Raw genomic sequence first — 17,852 nt, 5'->3', positions numbered from 1 at the left:
GCAAAAGATCCCAATTCAGCCAGAAACGTAACTTTTGACCCAGAGCTCAGTTTCGAACCACATGCATATGTTAGTGGTGTCCTGAGTCGGGGAAGCTAAAAAACCACTCCATTCGCTGATCTGAGCTTTCCCTGAGGAGTTAGACCAAAGCTTATATCAGAATTGGGAAAAGAGCCCAATTCAGCCAGAAACGTAACTTTTGACCCAGAGCTGAGTTTCGAACCACATGCATATGTTAGTGGTGTCCTGAGTCGGGGAAGCTAAAAAACCACTCCATTCGCTGATCTGATCTTTCCCTGAGGAGTTAGACCAAAGCTTATATCAGAATTGGCAAAAGAGCCCAATTCAGCCAGAAACGTAACTTTTGACCCAGAGCTCAGTTTCGAACCACATGCATATGTTAGTGGTGTCCTGAGTCGGGGAAGCTAAAAAACCACTCCATTCGCTGGTCTGAGCTTTCCCTGAGGAGTTAGACCAAAGCTTATATCAGAATTGGCAAAAGATCCCAATTCAGCCAGAAACGTAACTTTTGACCCAGAGCTCAGTTTCGAACCACATGCATATGTTAGTGGTGTCCTGAGTCGGGGAAGCTAAAAAACCACTCCATTCGCTGATCTGAGCTTTCCCTGAGGAGTTAGACCAAAGCTTATATCAGAATTGGGAAAAGAGCCCAATTCAGCGAGAAACGTAACTTTTGACCCAGAGCTGAGTTTCGAACCACATGCATATGTTAGTGGTGTCCTGAGTCGGGGAAGCTAAAAAACCACTCTATTCGCTGATCTGAGCTTTCCCTGAGGAGTTAGACCAAAGCTTATATCAGAATTGGCAAAAGAGCCCAATTCAGCCAGAAACGTAACTTTTGACCCAGAGCTCAGTTTCGAACCACATGCATGTTAGTGATGTTCTGAGTCGGGGAAGCTAAAAAACCACTCCATTCGCTGATCTGAGCTTTCCCTGAGGAGATGCACCAAAGCTTATATCAGAATTGGCAAAAGATCCCAATTCAGCCAGAAACCTAACTTTTGACCCAGAGCTCAGTTTCGAACCACATGCATATGTTAGTGGTGTCCTGAGTCGGGGAAGCTAAAAAACCACTCCATTCGCTGATCTGAGCTTTCCCTGAGGAGTTAGACCAAAGCTTATATCAGAATTGGCAAAAGAGCCCAATTCAGCCAGAAACGTAACTTTTGACCCAGAGCTCAGTTTCGAACCACATGCATATGTTAGTGGTGTCCTGAGTCGGGGAAGCTAAAAAACCACTCCATTCGCTGATCTGAGCTTTCCCTGAGGAGATATACCAAAGATAAAATCAGAATTGGCAAAAGATCCCAATTCAGCCAGAAACTTAACTTTTGACCCAGAGCTGAGTTTCGAACCACATGCATATGTTAGTGGTGTCCTGAGTCGGGGAAGCTAAAAAACCACTCCATTCTCTGATCTGAGCTTTCCCTGAGGAGTTAGACCAAAGCTTATATCAGAATTGGCAAAAGAGCCCAATTCAGCCAGAAACGTAACTTTTGACCCAGAGCTCAGTTTCGAACCACATGCATATGTTAGTGGTGTCCTGAGTCGGGGAAGCTAAAAAACCACTCCATTCGCTGATCTGAGCTTTCCCTGAGGAGTTAGACCAAAGCTTATATCAGAATTGGCAAAAGAGCCCAATTCAGCCAGAAACGTAACTTTTGACCCAGAGCTCAGTTTCGAACCACATGCATATGTTAGTGGTGTCCTGAGTCGGGGAAGCTAAAAAACCACTCCATTCGCTGATCTGAGCTTTCCCTGAGGAGTTAGACCAAAGCTTATATCAGAATTGGGAAAAGAGCCCAATTCAGCCAGAAACGTAACTTTTGACCCAGAGCTGAGTTTCGAACCACATGCATATGTTAGTGGTGTCCTGAGTCGGGGAAGCTAAAAAACCACTCCATTCGCTGATCTGAGCTTTCCCTGAGGAGTTAGACCAAAGCTTATATCAGAATTGGCAAAAGAGCCCAATTCAGCCAGAAACGTAACTTTTGACCCAGAGTTCTGTTTCGAACCACATGGATATGTTAGTGGTGTCCTGAGTCGGGGAAGCTAAAAAACAACTCCATTCGCTGATCTGAGTTTTCCCTGAGGAATTAGACCAAAGCTTATATCAGAATTGGCAAAAGAGCCCAATTCAGCCAGAAACGTAACTTTTGACCCAGACCTCAGTTTCGAACCACATGCATATGTTAGTGGTGTCCTGAGTCGGGGAAGCTAAAAAACCACTCCATTCGCTAATCTGAGCTTTCCCTGAGGAGATACACCAAAGCTTATATCAGAATTGGAAAAAGAGCCCAATTCAGCCAGAAACGTAACTTTTGACCCAGAGCTCAGTTTCGAACCACATGCATATGTTAGTGGTGTCCTGAGTCGGGGAAGCTAAAAAACAACTCCATTCGTTGATCTGAGCTTTCCCTCAGGAGAAACACCAAAGATAATATCAGAATTGGCAAAAGATCCCAATTCAGCCAGAAACGTAACTTTTGACCCAGAGCTCAGTTTCGAACCACATGCATATGTTAGTGGTTTCCTGAGTCGGGGAAGCTAAAAGACAACTCCATTAGTTGATCTGAGCTTTCCCTCAGGAGAAACACCAAAGATAATATCAGAATTGGCAAAAGATCCCAATTCAGCCAGAAACGTAACTTTTGACCCAGAGCTGAGTTTCGAACCACATGCATATGTTAGTGGTGTCCTGAGTCGGGGAAGCTAAAAAACCACTCCATTCGCTGATCTGATCTTTTCCTGAGGAGTTAGACCAAAGCTTATATCAGAATTGGCAAAAGAGCCCAATTCAGCCAGAAACGTAACTTTTGACCCAGAGCTCAGTTTCGAACCACATGCATATGTTAGTGGTGTCCTGAGTCGGGGAAGCTAAAAAACCACTCCATTCGCTGATCTGAGCTTTCCCTGAGGAGTTAGACCAAAGCTTATATCAGAATTGGCAAAAGAGCCCAATTCAGCCAGAAACGTAACTTTTGACCCAGAGCTGAGTTTCGAACCACATGCATATGTTAGTGGTGTCCTGAGTCGGGGAAGCTAAAAAACCACTCTATTCGCTGATCTGAGCTTTCCCTGAGGAGTTAGACCAAAGCTTATATCAGAATTGGCAAAAGAGCCCAATTCAGCCAGAAACGTAACTTTTGACCCAGAGCTCAGTTTCGAACCACATGCATATGTTAGTGATGTTCTGAGTCGGGGAAGCTAAAAAACCACTCCATTCGCTGATCTGAGCTTTCCCTGAGGAGATGCACCAAAGCTTATATCAGAATTGGCAAAAGAGCCCAATTCAGCCAGAAACGTAACTTTTGACCCAGAGCTCAGTTTCGAACCACATGCATATGTTAGTGGTGTCCTGAGTCGGGGAAGCTAAAAAACCACTCCATTCGCTGATCTGAGCTTTCCCTGAGGAGATATACCAAAGATAAAATCAGAATTGGCAAAAGATCCCAATTCAGCCAGAAACGTAACTTTTGACCCAGAGCTGAGTTTCGAACCACATGCATATGTTAGTGGTGTCCTGAGTCGGGGAAGCTAAAAAACCACTCCATTCGCTGATCTGAGCTTTCCCTGAGGAGTTAGACCAAAGCTTATATCAGAATTGGCAAAAGAGCCCAATTCAGCCAGAAACGTAACTTTTGACCCAGAGCTCAGTTTCGAACCACATGCATATGTTAGTGGTGTCCTGAGTCGGGGAAGCTAAAAAACCACTCCATTCGCTGATCTGAGCTTTCCCTGAGGAGTTAGACCAAAGCTTATATCAGAATTGGCAAAAGAGCCCAATTCAGCCAGAAACGTAACTTTTGACCCAGAGCTCAGTTTCGAACCACATGCATATGTTAGTGGTGTCCTGAGTCGGGGAAGCTAAAAAACCACTCCATTCGCTGATCTGAGCTTTCCCTGAGGAGTTAGACCAAAGCTTATATCAGAATTGGGAAAAGAGCCCAATTCAGCCAGAAACGTAACTTTTGACCCAGAGCTGAGTTTCGAACCACATGCATATGTTAGTGGTGTCCTGAGTCGGGGAAGCTAAAAAACCACTCCATTCGCTGATCTGAGCTTTCCCTGAGGAGTTAGACCAAAGCTTATATCAGAATTGGCAAAAGAGCCCAATTCAGCCAGAAACGTAACTTTTGACCCAGAGTTCTGTTTCGAACCACATGGATATGTTAGTGGTGTCCTGAGTCGGGGAAGCTAAAAAACAACTCCATTCGCTGATCTGAGCTTTCCCTGAGGAATTAGACCAAAGCTTATATCAGAATTGGCAAAAGAGCCCAATTCAGCCAGAAATGTAACTTTTGACCCAGACCTCAGTTTCGAACCACATGCATATGTTAGTGGTGTCCTGAGTCGGGGAAGCTAAAAAACCACTCCATTCGCTAATCTGAGCTTTCCCTGAGGAGATACACCAAAGCTTATATCAGAATTGGAAAAAGAGCCCAATTCAGCCAGAAACGTAACTTTTGACCCAGAGCTCAGTTTCGAACCACATGCATATGTTAGTGGTGTCCTGAGTCGGGGAAGCTAAAAAACAACTCCATTCGTTGATCTGAGCTTTCCCTCAGGAGAAACACCAAAGATAATATCAGAATTGGCAAAAGATCCCAATTCAGCCAGAAACGTAACTTTTGACCCAGAGCTCAGTTTCGAACCACATGCATATGTTAGTGGTTTCCTGAGTCGGGGAAGCTAAAAGACAACTCCATTAGTTGATCTGAGCTTTCCCTCAGGAGAAACACCAAAGATAATATCAGAATTGGCAAAAGATCCCAATTCAGCCAGAAACGTAACTTTTGACCCAGAGCTGAGTTTCGAACCACATGCATATGTTAGTGGTGTCCTGAGTCGGGGAAGCTAAAAAACCACTCCATTCGCTGATCTGATCTTTTCCTGAGGAGTTAGACCAAAGCTTATATCAGAATTGGCAAAAGAGCCCAATTCAGCCAGAAACGTAACTTTTGACCCAGAGCTCAGTTTCGAACCACATGCATATGTTAGTGGTGTCCTGAGTCGGGGAAGCTAAAAAACCACTCCATTCGCTGATCTGAGCTTTCCCTGAGGAGTTAGACCAAAGCTTATATCAGAATTGGCAAAAGAGCCCAATTCAGCCAGAAACGTAACTTTTGACCCAGAGCTGAGTTTCGAACCACATGCATATGTTAGTGGTGTCCTGAGTCGGGGAAGCTAAAAAACCACTCTATTCGCTGATCTGAGCTTTCCCTGAGGAGTTAGACCAAAGCTTATATCAGAATTGGCAAAAGAGCCCAATTCAGCCAGAAACGTAACTTTTGACCCAGAGCTCAGTTTCGAACCACATGCATATGTTAGTGATGTTCTGAGTCGGGGAAGCTAAAAAACCACTCCATTCGCTGATCTGAGCTTTCCCTGAGGAGATGCACCAAAGCTTATATCAGAATTGGCAAAAGATCCCAATTCAGCCAGAAACGTAACTTTTGACCCAGAGCTCAGTTTCGAACCACATGCATATGTTAGTGGTGTCCTGAGTCGGGGAAGCTAAAAAACCACTCCATTCGCTGATCTGAGCTTTCCCTGAGGAGATATACCAAAGATAAAATCAGAATTGGCAAAAGATCCCAATTCAGCCAGAAACGTAACTTTTGACCCAGAGCTGAGTTTCGAACCACATGCATATGTTAGTGGTGTCCTGAGTCGGGGAAGCTAAAAAACCACTCCATTCGCTGATCTGAGCTTTCCCTGAGGAGTTAGACCAAAGCTTATATCAGAATTGGCAAAAGAGCCCAATTCAGCCAGAAACGTAACTTTTGACCCAGAGCTCAGTTTCGAACCACATGCATATGTTAGTGGTGTCCTGAGTCGGGGAAGCTAAAAAACCACTCCATTCGCTGATCTGAGCTTTCCCTGAGGAGTTAGACCAAAGCTTATATCAGAATTGGCAAAAGAGCCCAATTCAGCCAGAAACGTAACTTTTGACCCAGAGCTCAGTTTCGAACCACATGCATATGTTAGTGGTGTCCTGAGTCGGGGAAGCTAAAAAACCACTCCATTCGCTGATCTGAGCTTTCCCTGAGGAGTTAGACCAAAGCTTATATCAGAATTGGGAAAAGAGCCCAATTCAGCCAGAAACGTAACTTTTGAACCAGAGCTGAGTTTCGAACCACATGCATATGTTAGTGGTGTCCTGAGTCGGGGAAGCTAAAAAACCACTCCATTCGCTGATCTGAGCTTTCCCTGAGGAGTTAGACCAAAGCTTATATCAGAATTGGCAAAAGATCCAAATTCAGCCAGAAACGTAACTTTTGACCCAGAGCTCAGTTTCGAACCACATGCATATGTTAGTGGTGTCCTGAGTCGGGGAAGCTAAAAAACCACTCCATTCGCTGATCTGAGCTTTCCCTGAGGAGTTAGACCAAAGCTTATATCAGAATTGGCAAAAGAGCCCAATTCAGCCAGAAACGTAACTTTTGACCCAGAGCTCAGTTTCGAACCACATGCATATGTTAGTGGTGTCCTGAGTCGGGGAAGCTATAAAACCACTCCATTCGCTGATCTGAGCTTTCCCTGAGGAGTTAGACCAAAGCTTATATCAGAATTGGCAAAAGAGCCCAATTCAGCCAGAAACGTAACTTTTGACCCAGAGCTCAGTTTCGAACCACATGCATATGTTAGTGGTGTCCTGAGTCGGGGAAGCTAAAAAAACACTCCATTCGCTGATCTGAGCTTTCCCTGAGGAGTTAGACCAAAGCTTATATCAGAATTGGGAAAAGAGCCCAATTCAGCCAGAAACGTAACTTTTGACCCAGAGCTGAGTTTCGAACCACATGCATATGTTAGTGGTGTCCTGAGTCGGGGAAGCTAAAAAACCACTCCATTCGCTGATCTGAGCTTTCCCTGAGGAGTTAGACCAAAGCTTATATCAGAATTGGCAAAAGAGCCCAATTCAGCCAGAAACGTAACTTTTGACCCAGAGCTCAGTTTCGAACCACATGCATATGTTAGTGGTGTCCTGAGTCGGGGAAGCTAAAAAACCACTCCATTCGCTGATCTGAGCTTTCCCTGAGGAGTTAGACCAAAGCTTATATCAGAATTGGCAAAAGAGCCCAATTCAGCCAGAAACGTAACTTTTGACCCAGAGCTCAGTTTCGAACCACATGCATATGTTAGTGATGTTCTGAGTCGGGGAAGCTAAAAAACCACTCCATTCGCTGATCTGAGCTTTCCCTGAGGAGATACACCAAAGCTTATATCAGAATTGGCAAAAGATCCCAATTCAGCCAGAAACGTAACTTTTGACCCAGAGCTGAGTTTCGAACCACATGCATATGTTAGTGGTGTCCTGAGTCGGGGAAGCTAAAAAAAGCACTCCATTCGCTGATCTGAGCTTTCCCTGAGGAGATACACCAAAGCTTATATCAGAATTGGCAAAAGAGCCCAATTCAGCCAGAAACGTAACTTTTGACCCAGAGCTCAGTTTCGAACCACATGCATATGTTAGTGGTGTCCTGAGTCGGGGAAGCTAAAAAACCACTCCATTCGCTGATCTGAGCTTTCCCTGAGGAGTTAGACCAAAGCTTATATCAGAATTGGCAAAAGAGCCCAATTCAGCCAGAAACGTAACTTTTGACCCAGAGCTCAGTTTCGAACCACATGCATATGTTAGTGGTGTCCTGAGTCGGGGAAGCTAAAAAACCACTCCATTCGCTGATCTGAGCTTTCCCTGAGGAGTTAGACCAAAGCTTATATCAGAATTGGGAAAAGAGCCCAATTCAGCCAGAAACGTAACTTTTGACCCAGAGCTGAGTTTCGAACCACATGCATATGTTAGTGGTGTCCTGAGTCGGGGAAGCGAAAAAACCACTCCATTCGCTGATCTGAGCTTTCCCTGAGGAGTTAGACCAAAGCTTATATCAGAATTGGCAAAAGAGCCCAATTCAGCCAGAAACGTAACTTTTGACCCAGAGCTCAGTTTCGAACCACATGCATATGTTAGTGGTGTCCTGAGTCGGGGAAGCTAAAAAACCACTCCATTCGCTGATCTGAGCTTTCCCTGAGGAGTTAGACCAAAGCTTATATCAGAATTGGCAAAATAGCCCAATTCAGCCAGAAACGTAACTTTTGACCCAGAGCTCAGTTTCGAACCACATGCATATGTTAGTGATGTTCTGAGTCGGGGAAGCTAAAAAACCACTCCATTCGCTGATCTGAGCTTTCCCTGAGGAGATACACCAAAGCTTATATCAGAATTGGCAAAAGATCCCAATTCAGCCAGAAACGTAACTTTTGACCCAGAGTTGAGTTTCGAACCACATGCATATGTTAGTGGTGTCCTGAGTCGGGGAAGCTAAAAAAAGCACTCCATTCGCTGATCTGAGCTTTCCCTGAGGAGATACACCAAAGCTTATATCAGAATTGGCAAAAGATCCCAATTCAGCCAGAAACGTAACTTTTGACCCAGAGCTCAGTTTCGAACCACATGCATATGTTAGTGGTGTCCTGAGTCGGGGAAGCTAAAAAACAACTCCATTCGCTGATCTGAGCTTTCCCTGAGGAGATACACCAAAGCTTATATCAGAATTGGCAAAAGATCCCAATTCAGCCAGAAACGTAACTTTTGACCCACAGCTCAGTTTCGAACCACATGCATATGTTAGTGGTGTCCTGAGTCGGGGAAGCTAAAAAACCACTCCATTCGCTGATCTGAGCTTTCCCTGAGGAGTTAGACCAAAGCTTATATCAGAATTGGCAAAAGAGCCCAATTCAGCCAGAAACGTAACTTTTGACCCAGAGCTCAGTTTCGAACCACATGCATATGTTAGTGGTGTCCTGAGTCGGGGAAGCTAAAAAAAGCACTCCATTCGCTGATCTGAGCTTTCCCTGAGGAGATACACCAAAGCTTATATCAGAATTGGCAAAAGATCCCAATTCAGCCAGAAACGTAACTTTTGACCCAGAGCTCAGTTTCGAACCACATGCATATGTTAGTGGTGTCCTGAGTCGGGGAAGCTAAAAAACAACTCCATTCGCTGATCTGAGCTTTCCCTGAGGAGATACACCAAAGCTTATATCAGAATTGGCAAAAGATCCCAATTCAGCCAGAAACGTAACTTTTGACCCAGAGCTCAGTTTCGAACCACATGCATATGTTAGTGGTGTCCTGAGTCGGGGAAGCTAAAAAACCACTCCATTCGCTGATCTGAGCTTTCCCTGAGGAGATATACCAAAGATAAAATCAGAATTGGCAAAAGATCCCAATTCAGCCAGAAACGTAACTTTTGACCCAGAGCTCAGTTTCGAACCACATGCATATGTTAGTGGTGTCCTGAGTCGGGGAAGCTAAAAAACCACTCCATTCGCTGATCTGAGCTTTCCCTGAGGAGTTAGACCAAAGCTTATATCAGAATTGGCAAAAGAGCCCAATTCAGCCAGAAACGTAACTTTTGACCCAGAGCTCAGTTTCGAACCACATGCATATGTTAGTGATGTTCTGAGTCGGGGAAGCTAAAAAACAACTCCATTCGCTGATCTGAGCTTTCCCTGAGGAGATACACCAAAGCTTATATCAGAATTGGCAAAAGATCCCAATTCAGCCAGAAACCTAACTTTTGACCCAGAGCTGAGTTTCGAACCACATGCATATGTTAGTGGTGTCCTGAGTCGGGGAAGCTAAAAAACCACTCCATTCGCTGATCTGAGCTTTCCCTGAGGAGCTAGACCAAAGCTTATATCAGAATTGGCAAAAGAGCCCAATTCAGCCAGAAACGTAACTTTTGACCCAGAGTTCTGTTTCGAACCACATGGATATGTTAGTGGTGTCCTGAGTCGGGGAAGCTAAAAAAAGCACTCCATTCGCTGATCTGAGCTTTCCCTGAGGAGTTAGACCAAAGCTTATATCAGAATTGGCAAAAGAGCCCAATTCAGACAGAAACGTAACTTTTGACCCAGAGCTCAGTTTCGAACCACATGCATATGTTAGTGATGTTCTGAGTCGGGGAAGCTAAAAAACAACTCCATTCGCTGATCTGAGCTTTCCCTGAGGAGATACACCAAAGCTTATATCAGAATTGGCAAAAGATCCCAATTCAGCCAGAAACCTAACTTTTGACCCAGAGCTGAGTTTCGAACCACATGCATATGTTAGTGGTGTCCTGAGTCGGGGAAGCTAAAAAACCACTCCATTCGCTGATCTGAGCTTTCCCTGAGGAGTTAGACCAAAGCTTATATCAGAATTGGCAAAAGAGCCCAATTCAGCCAGAAACGTGACTTTTGACCCAGAGCTCAGTTTCGAACCACATGCATATGTTAGTGGTGTCCTGAGTCGGGGAAGCTAAAAAACCACTCCATTCGCTGATCTGAGCTTTCCCTGAGGAGATACACCAAAGCTTATATCAGAATTGGCAAAAGATCCCAATTCAGCCAGAAACCTAACTTTTGACCCAGAGCTGAGTTTCGAACCACATGCATATGTTAGTGGTGTCCTGAGTCGGGGAAGCTAAAAAACCACTCCATTCGCTGATCTGAGCTTTCCCTGAGGAGTTAGACCAAAGCTTATATCAGAATTGGCAAAAGAGCCCAATTCAGACAGAAACGTAACTTTTGACCCAGAGCTCAGTTTCGAACCACATGCATATGTTAGTGATGTTCTGAGTCGGGGAAGCTAAAAAACAACTCCATTCGCTGATCTGAGCTTTCCCTGAGGAGATACACCAAAGCTTATATCAGAATTGGCAAAAGATCCCAATTCAGCCAGAAACCTAACTTTTGACCCAGAGCTGAGTTTCGAACCACATGCATATGTTAGTGGTGTCCTGAGTCGGGGAAGCTAAAAAACCACTCCATTCGCTGATCTGAGCTTTCCCTGAGGAGTTAGACCAAAGCTTATATCAGAATTGGCAAAAGAGCCCAATTCAGCCAGAAACGTAACTTTTGACCCAGAGCTGAGTTTCGAACCACATGCATATGTTAGTGGTGTCCTGAGTCGGGGAAGCTAAAAAACCACTCCATTCGCTGATCTGAGCTTTCCCTGAGGAGCTAGACCAAAGCTTATATCAGAATTGGCAAAAGAGCCCAATTCAGCCAGAAACGTAACTTTTGACCCAGAGTTCTGTTTCGAACCACATGGATATGTTAGTGGTGTCCTGAGTCGGGGAAGCTAAAAAAAGCACTCCATTCGCTGATCTGAGCTTTCCCTGAGGAGTTAGACCAAAGCTTATATCAGAATTGGCAAAAGAGCCCAATTCAGCCAGAAACGTAACTTTTGACCCAGAGCTGAGTTTCGAACCACATGCATATGTTAGTGGTGTCCTGAGTCGGGGAAGCTAAAAAACCACTCCATTCGCTGATCTGAGCTTTCCCTGAGGAGAAACACCAAAGATAATATCAGAATTGGCAAAAGATCCCAATTCAGCCAGAAACGTAACTTTTGACCCAGAGCTGAGTTTCGAACCACATGCATATGTTAGTGGTGTCCTGAGTCGGGGAAGCTAAAAAACCACTCCATTCGCTGATCTGAGCTTTCCCTGAGGAGTTAGACCAAAGCTTATATCAGAATTGGCAAAAGAGCCCAATTCAGCCAGAAACGTGACTTTTGACCCAGAGCTCAGTTTCGAACCACATGCATATGTTAGTGGTGTCCTGAGTCGGGGAAGCTAAAAAACCACTCCATTCGCTGATCTGAGCTTTCCCTGAGGAGATACACCAAAGCTTATATCAGAATTGGCAAAAGATCCCAATTCAGCCAGAAACCTAACTTTTGACCCAGAGCTGAGTTTCGAACCACATGCATATGTTAGTGGTGTCCTGAGTCGGGGAAGCTAAAAAACCACTCCATTCGCTGATCTGAGCTTTCCCTGAGGAGTTAGACCAAAGCTTATATCAGAATTGGCAAAAGAGCCCAATTCAGACAGAAACGTAACTTTTGACCCAGAGCTCAGTTTCGAACCACATGCATATGTTAGTGATGTTCTGAGTCGGGGAAGCTAAAAAACAACTCCATTCGCTGATCTGAGCTTTCCCTGAGGAGATACACCAAAGCTTATATCAGAATTGGCAAAAGATCCCAATTCAGCCAGAAACCTAACTTTTGACCCAGAGCTGAGTTTCGAACCACATGCATATGTTAGTGGTGTCCTGAGTCGGGGAAGCTAAAAAACCACTCCATTCGCTGATCTGAGCTTTCCCTGAGGAGTTAGACCAAAGCTTATATCAGAATTGGCAAAAGAGCCCAATTCAGCCAGAAACGTAACTTTTGACCCAGAGTTCTGTTTCGAACCACATGGATATGTTAGTGGTGTCCTGAGTCGGGGAAGCTAAAAAACAACTCCATTCGCTGATCTGAGCTTTCCCTGAGGAGTTAGACCAAAGCTTATATCAGAATTGGCAAAAGAGCCCAATTCAGCCAGAAACGTAACTTTTGACCCAGAGCTGAGTTTCGAACCACATGCATATGTTAGTGGTGTCCTGAGTCGGGGATGCTAAAAAACCACTCCATTCGCTGATCTGAGCTTTCCCTGAGGAGATACACCAAAGCTTATATCAGAATTGGCAAAAGATCCCAATTCAGCCAGAAACGTAACTTTTGACCCAGAGCTCAGTTTCGAACCACATGCATATGTTAGTGGTGTCCTGAGTCGGGGAAGCTAAAAAACCACTCCATTCGCTGATCTGAGCTTTCCCTCAGGAGAAACACCAAAGATAATATCAGAATTGGCAAAAGATCCCAATTCAGCCAGAAACGTAACTTTTGACCCAGAGCTGAGTTTCGAACCACATGCATATGTTAGTGGTGTCCTGAGTCGGGGAAGCTAAAAAACCACTCCATTCGCTGATCTGAGCTTTCCCTGAGGAGTTAGACCAAAGCTTATATCAGAATTGGCAAAAGAGCCCAATTCAGCCAGAAACGTAACTTTTGACCCAGAGTTCTGTTTCGAACCACATGGATATGTTAGTGGTGTCCTGAGTCGGGGAAGCTAAAAAACAACTCCATTCGTTGATCTGAGCTTTCCCTCAGGAGAAACACCAAAGATAATATCAGAATTGGCAAAAGATCCCAATTCAGCCAGAAACATAACTTTTGACCCAGAGCTCAGTTTCGAACAACATGCATATGTTAGTGGTTTCATGAGTCGGGGAAGCTAAAAAACAACTCCATTCGTTGATCTGAGCTTTCCCTCAGGAGAAACACCAAAGATAATATCAGAATTGGCAAAAGATCCCAATTCAGCCAGAAACGTAACTTTTGACCGAGAGCTCAGTTTCGAACCACATGCATATGTTAGTGGTGTCCTGAGTCGGGGAAGCTAAAAAACCACTCCATTCGCTGATCTGAGCTTTCCCTGAGGAGTTAGACCAAAGCTTATATCAGAATTGGGAAAAGAGCCCAATTCAGCCAGAAACGTAACTTTTGACCCAGAGCTCAGTTTCGAACCACATGCATATGTTAGTGGTGTCCTGAGTCGGGGAAGCTAAAAAACAACGCCATTCGTTGATCTGAGCTTTCCCTCAGGAGATATACCAAAGATAAAATCAGAATTGGCAAAAGATCCCAATTCAGCCAGAAACGTAACTTTTGACCCAGAGCTGAGTTTCGAACCACATGCATATGTTAGTGGTGTCCTGAGTCGGGGAAGCTAAAAAACCACTCCATTCGCTGATCTGAGCTTTCCCTGAGGAGTTAGACCAAAGCTTATATCAGAATTGGCAAAAGAGCCCAATTCAGCCAGAAACGTAACTTTTGACCCAGAGCTCAGTTTCGAACCACATGCATATGTTAGTGGTGTCCTGAGTCGGGGAAGCTAAAAAACCACTCCATTCGCTGATCTGAGCTTTCCCTGAGGAGTTAGACCAAAGCTTATATCAGAATTGGCAAAAGAGCCCAATTCAGCCAGAAACGTAACTTTTGACCCAGAGCTCAGTTTCGAACCACATGCATATGTTAGTGGTGTCCTGAGTCGGGGAAGCTAAAAAACCACTCCATTCGCTGATCTGAGCTTTCCCTGAGGAGTTAGACCAAAGCTTATATCAGAATTGGGAAAAGAGCCCAATTCAGCCAGAAACGTAACTTTTGACCCAGAGCTGAGTTTCGAACCACATGCATATGTTAGTGGTGTCCTGAGTCGGGGAAGCTAAAAAACCACTCCATTCGCTGATCTGAGCTTTCCCTGAGGAGTTAGACCAAAGCTTATATCAGAATTGGCAAAAGATCCAAATTCAGCCAGAAACGTAACTTTTGACCCAGAGCTGAGTTTCGAACCACATGCATATGTTAGTGGTGTCCTGAGTCGGGGAAGCTAAAAAACCACTCCATTCGCTGATCTGAGCTTTCCCTGAGGAGTTAGACCAAAGCTTATATCAGAATTGGCAAAAGAGCCCAATTCAGCCAGAAACGTAACTTTTGACCCAGAGCTCAGTTTCGAACCACATGCATATGTTAGTGGTGTCCTGAGTCGGGGAAGCTAAAAAACCACTCCATTCGCTGATCTGAGCTTTCCCTGAGGAGTTAGACCAAAGCTTATATCAGAATTGGCAAAAGAGCCCAATTCAGCCAGAAACGTAACTTTTGACCCAGAGCTCAGTTTCGAACCACATGCATATGTTGGTGGTGTCCTGAGTCGGGGAAGCTAAAAAACCACTCCATTCGCTGATCTGAGCTTTCCCTGAGGAGTTAGACCAAAGCTTATATCAGAATTGGGAAAAGAGCCCAATTCAGCCAGAAACGTAACTTTTGACCCAGAGCTGAGTTTCGAACCACATGCATATGTTAGTGGTGTCCTGAGTCGGGGAAGCTAAAAAACCACTCCATTCGCTGATCTGAGCTTTCCCTGAGGAGTTAGACCAAAGCTTATATCAGAATTGGCAAAAGAGCCCAATTCAGCCAGAAACGTAACTTTTGACCCAGAGCTCAGTTTCGAACCACATGCATATGTTAGTGGTGTCCTGAGTCGGGGAAGCTAAAAAACCACTCCATTCGCTGATCTGAGCTTTCCCTGAGGAGTTAGACCAAAGCTTATATCAGAATTGGCAAAAGAGCCCAATTCAGCCAGAAACGTAACTTTTGACCCAGAGCTCAGTTTCGAACCACATGCATATGTTAGTGATGTTCTGAGTCGGGGAAGCTAAAAAACCACTCCATTCGCTGATCTGAGCTTTCCCTGAGGAGATACACCAAAGCTTATATCAGAATTGGCAAAAGATCCCAATTCAGCCAGAAACCTAACTTTTGACCCAGAGCTCAGTTTCGAACCACATGCATATGTTAGTGGTGTCCTGAGTCGGGGAAGCTAAAAAAAGCACTCCATTCGCTGATCTGAGCTTTCCCTGAGGAGATACACCAAAGCTTATATCAGAATTGGCAAAAGATCCCAATTCAGCCAGAAACGTAACTTTTGACCCAGAGCTCAGTTTCGAACCACATGCATATGTTAGTGGTGTCCTGAGTCGGGGAAGCTAAAAAACAACTCCATTCGCTGATCTGAGCTTTCCCTGAGGAGATACACCAAAGCTTATATCAGAATTGGCAAAAGATCCCAATTCAGCCAGAAACGTAACTTTTGACCCACAGCTCAGTTTCGAACCACATGCGTATGTTAGTGGTGTCCTGAGTCGGGGAAGCTAAAAAACCACTCCATTCGCTGATCTGAGCTTTCCCTGAGGAGTTAGACCAAAGCTTATATCAGAATTGGCAAAAGAGCCCAATTCAGCCAGAAACGTAACTTTTGACCCAGAGCTCAGTTTCGAACCACATGCATATGTTAGTGGTGTCCTGAGTCGGGGAAGCTAAAAAACCACTCCATTCGCTGATCTGAGCTTTCCCTGAGGAGTTAGACCAAAGCTTATATCAGAATTGGCAAAAGAGCCCAATTCAGCCAGAAACGTAACTTTTGACCCAGAGCTCAGTTTCGAACCACATGCATATGTTGGTGGTGTCCTGAGTCGGGGAAGCTAAAAAACCACTCCATTCGCTGATCTGAGCTTTCCCTGAGGAGTTAGACCAAAGCTTATATCAGAATTGGGAAAAGAGCCCAATTCAGCCAGAAACGTAACTTTTGACCCAGAGCTGAGTTTCGAACCACATGCATATGTTAGTGGTGTCCTGAGTCGGGGAAGCTAAAAAACCACTCCATTCGCTGATCTGAGCTTTCCCTGAGGAGTTAGACCAAAGCTTATATCAGAATTGGCAAAAGAGCCCAATTCAGCCAGAAACGTAACTTTTGACCCAGAGCTCAGTTTCGAACCACATGCATATGTTAGTGGTGTCCTGAGTCGGGGAAGCTAAAAAACCACTCCATTCGCTGATCTGAGCTTTCCCTGAGGAGTTAGACCAAAGCTTATATCAGAATTGGCAAAAGAGCCCAATTCAGCCAGAAACGTAACTTTTGACCCAGAGCTCAGTTTCGAACCACATGCATATGTTAGTGATGTTCTGAGTCGGGGAAGCTAAAAAACCACTCCATTCGCTGATCTGAGCTTTCCCTGAGGAGATACACCAAAGCTTATATCAGAATTGGCAAAAGATCCCAATTCAGCCAGAAACCTAACTTTTGACCCAGAGCTCAGTTTCGAACCACATGCATATGTTAGTGGTGTCCTGAGTCGGGGAAGCTAAAAAAAGCACTCCATTCGCTGATCTGAGCTTTCCCTGAGGAGATACACCAAAGCTTATATCAGAATTGGCAAAAGATCCCAATTCAGCCAGAAACGTAACTTTTGACCCAGAGCTCAGTTTCGAACCACATGCATATGTTAGTGGTGTCCTGAGTCGGGGAAGCTAAAAAACAACTCCATTCGCTGATCTGAGCTTTCCCTGAGGAGATACACCAAAGCTTATATCAGAATTGGCAAAAGATCCCAATTCAGCCAGAAACGTAACTTTTGACCCACAGCTCAGTTTCGAACCACATGCGTATGTTAGTGGTGTCCTGAGTCGGGGAAGCTAAAAAACCACTCCATTCGCTGATCTGAGCTTTCCCTGAGGAGTTAGACCAAAGCTTATATCAGAATTGGCAAAAGAGCCCAATTCAGCCAGAAACGTAACTTTTGACCCAGAGCTCAGTTTCGAACCACATGCATATGTTAGTGGTGTCCTGAGTCGGGGAAGCTAAAAAACCACTCCATTCGCTGATCTGAGCTTTCCCTGAGGAGTTAGACCAAAGCTTATATCAGAATTGGCAAAAGAGCCCAATTCAGCCAGAAACGTAACTTTTGACCCAGAGTTCTGTTTCGAACGACATGGATATGTTAGTGGTGTCCTGAGTCGGGGAAGCTAAAAAACAACTCCATTCGCTGATCTGAGCTTTCCCTGAGGAGTTAGACCAAAGCTTATATCAGAATTGGCAAAAGAGCCCAATTCAGCCAGAAACGTAACTTTTGACCCAGAGCTGAGTTTCGAACCACATGCATATGTTAGTGGTGTCCTGAGTCGGGGAAGCTAAAAAACCACTCCATTCGCTGATCTGAGCTTTCCCTGAGGAGATACACCAAAGCTTATATCAGAATTGGCAAAAGATCCCAATTCAGCCAGAAACGTAACTTTTGACCCAGAGCTCAGTTTCGAACCACATGCATATGTTAGTGGTGTCCTGAGTCGGGGAAGCTAAAAAACCACTCCATTCGCTGATCTGAGCTTTCCCTCAGGAGAAACACCAAAGATAATATCAGAATTGGCAAAAGATCCCAATTCAGCCAGAAACGTAACTTTTGACCCAGAGCTGAGTTTCGAACCACATGCATATGTTAGTGGTGTCCTGAGTCGGGGAAGCTAAAAAACCACTCCATTCGCTGATCTGAGCTTTCCCTGAGGAGTTAGACCAAAGCTTATATCAGAATTGGCAAAAGAGCCCAATTCAGCCAGAAAC

This window comes from Natrix helvetica (assembly GCF_964273705.1).
Source record: "Natrix helvetica genome assembly, chromosome: 6".
In the NCBI taxonomy this organism is placed as follows: Eukaryota; Metazoa; Chordata; class Lepidosauria; order Squamata; family Natricidae; genus Natrix; species Natrix helvetica.
Note: the sequence above shows the minus strand (reverse complement) of the source record.